This window comes from Nannospalax galili, unplaced genomic scaffold, assembly GCF_000622305.1.
Source record: "Nannospalax galili isolate Female #2095 unplaced genomic scaffold, S.galili_v1.0 scaffold3547, whole genome shotgun sequence".
Taxonomy (NCBI): Eukaryota; Metazoa; Chordata; class Mammalia; order Rodentia; family Spalacidae; genus Nannospalax; species Nannospalax galili.
This window is the reverse complement of record NW_008356328.1, coordinates 17,396-20,280: the sequence shown is the minus strand read 5'-3', so window position 1 is coordinate 20,280 and position 2,885 is coordinate 17,396. Positions and strand designations below refer to the sequence as shown.

The 2,885-nt window shown below is 34.9% G+C and overlaps 1 long non-coding RNA gene across 1 annotated transcript in view; it reads right to left on the bottom strand.

The window, feature by feature from the left end:
• LOC108491819 overlaps nt 1–2,285 on the bottom strand; it is a 32,317-nt gene extending 30,032 nt beyond the window's left edge. The window contains exon 1 of the long non-coding RNA XR_003847224.1: nt 2,174–2,285. This is a non-coding gene — a long non-coding RNA (uncharacterized LOC108491819). The remainder of the gene's footprint in view (nt 1–2,173) is intronic.
• Between the last annotated feature and the right edge of the window lie 600 nt (nt 2,286–2,885).

Here is a 2,885-nt window from a genome sequence, read left to right as displayed (position 1 = left end):
GTCCAATATTCTCAGTAACTTGACAAACATTATCAATGCATATTAAAATATAATAGACCTTGATATCTAAGTCACACTGATCATGAAGAATTTCCTAAAATGTAACTGACAATACTATATTAACAATGTCAAAATACATGAAGACTTTTTTTTTACTTTATTGAGGTAAAAAAATAAAAGTTTTATATTTAAGCTATATAAGGTGATTAATTTGCATGCACATTGTGAAATGATTACCACAAACTAAGCACATCCATCATCTGATATAGTTATCTTTTTAATTTTTGGTGAGACTATTTAAGATCTACTATTTGAATAATTTTCTAATACAAAGCACAATACTGTTAAGAACATATATCTTGTATATATTCCATTGTCCCGAGACATTCTGTTGTTCATAACTGAGATTTTGTACTCTTCAAGCAGCATCTTCCATTCCCATCTCAACCCAAAGTTCCTGACAAACATTATTGTTTTCAAGAGAGAAAGGGTTTATTTCAGCTCACAGTTTGAGGTTGCAATCCTTTGTAGCAGGGAAGTCACAGCGGCTGGAACTTCAGGGAAGAGCTCTTAACCACTGAGCCATCTTTTCAGTCCTTTACATTCTGCTTTTTATACAGGCCAGGATCTAACCTCGAGGAATGGTGCCACACACAGTGGGCAGGAACAAACTCCATTTTAATCTGTGCTTCTGTGACTTTGACCTTTATGAATTTTGTGTTATAGAGATCATGCAGCATTACACACCAGGACCAAGTAGGATGTGTCTTTGGGATGAAAGGATGGTTCAATATAGTCAAATACATAAATATGTTACACAGTGTTAATAGGATGAAGGCGAAAAAAAAAAACCAGACTAATTTGAATATGCACAGAGAAAGAAAATCCAAGAAGCAGAGGCAGAAGAGATGGCTCAGTGGTTAAAAGCACTGGCTCTTCTTCCAGAGGACCTGGGTTCAATTCCCAGCACCCATATGGCAGCTAACAACCATCTATAATTCCATTTCCAGGGGATCTCTTTTGACTCCCTCTTCTGACCTCAATGGGAATTGCATGACATGATGCACTTACATACATGTAGGCAAATCACTCATACATATAAAATAAAAATAAATAAATAATAAACTATCCAATAAGCACACATATTGAGAACTCTCAGCACATTAGATTCAAAAGAAATGTAACAGTAATCACATATAGCATGCCTTTAGCTAGCAGCACTCAACAGTAAAAACCAAAAGCTTTTCCTCTAAGATCAAGAACAAAACCAGGATATTCATCTCACCACTTCTTTTTGGTATAATAAAGTCTTATCTAACAAGCAAGTAAGCCAGAAGAAGAAAGAAAAGATAAATAAATCAGAGTGGAAGAAATGAAAAAAATGTTAAGTGTCAGTGCATATATATAATATGATTATATGTGTGTAGGATATATTTATATATATATATATATGCATTAGCATGTCCCTGATGGTTTTAGTTGATACTGTATTTGAGTTGCTTAGAACTCACAACAGAGAAGTGAATGGTACCCTATCAGCATAGTTAATAATCTCCACATGCCCAGATTTACTGAGCAATTAATCCCAACAACCAAGATATTCACACATCATGACTATGCATCATTCGGTGATGGTGTGTGTGTGTGTGTGTGTGATCTTATGAATAGAACCATAATGGCTTCAAAAAATCTATTATGGTTAGTGAAATCATTTTTATTCATTATTAGTACCATTTTGAATAGTATTGTTCATACTTAAGTATTATGAAGTAAAAATTAATAATATGATTATTATTCTGAATACAAGTATTTAAACTTAGAAAAGGAGGAAATCCTGTCATTTTTGATGTGTGTGTAACCTGGATAGGATCATGCTCAATGAAATAAGTCAGGTTCTGAAGTACAGATAATGAATATTACACTGTTCAATATTTAGCATCATTTCTTTCTGTGGTAATCAATTGACAGGTTTCAGTACACATTTTCTCAAATTGTTCAGGACCTCTTAATTGCAAGCTACAGTAATCCATCTGAGAGGTGCTATGATGTGAACATGGTTATGGTAATTAGTAAGGGGAGCCTGTGCTGTGGTGTATTTTCAGTGAGGATACAGAACACAAATACCCAGCGACTATGTGCTCTGGTATTTGGAGACTACAGGGAAATAACTTACATGTTTTCTTCAGCTCTCATTTCCTGACTTCAAACTTACAGCATCTTTGTAGAAGAACTCTGGCTGTTTTCTAGGCAGAAAAGCATTCTAGTCCCAATTCCAAGATTCCTAGGCAAAGTCTTTTCAGACAACCCATCTGGAGGACATAGAAAGATTGTTCTGTTGCGTGTCTTCCCTAATATGGTTCACTTAATTACATTGCTTGTCATTACAATTGTTTGTGATATTTTTTTCTATGTAGCATAATTTTGTTTTTGATTCTAGAATTGACAAAGACCTCAAAATGATCTATCTTGCTCAATTTTAGGTATATAACTAGGGCCTGGAGATGTAAAGTACTATGTTGGGGGAAAAAGAAAAACTAGTTTAAGACCCAGGGATAAATTTGAGTTTTCTTAAGCTACTTGATTCTGCATGCTGTTGTTTTCATTTGACTTTAGCCCATGCTGTGCTTCATGACTGGAAAAATTTGAATTTTTAAGTAGGAAAGAACAGTGTCAGCATGATGGGGAAATCATTGTGTTCACAATGGCTTCCAGGCACTGTCCTCAGGGCTACCAGGAGGGTAATGTGCCTGATCAGTTGGTCCGCTTCCTGTAATATTATTATGCTTGTTTAGTTGACATGACGTTTTTACTTGATATCTTGAACTCCTCAGTACTCACAACACAGAGTTGAATGACAACTAGCAAGAAATAATAGGAAGTTCATG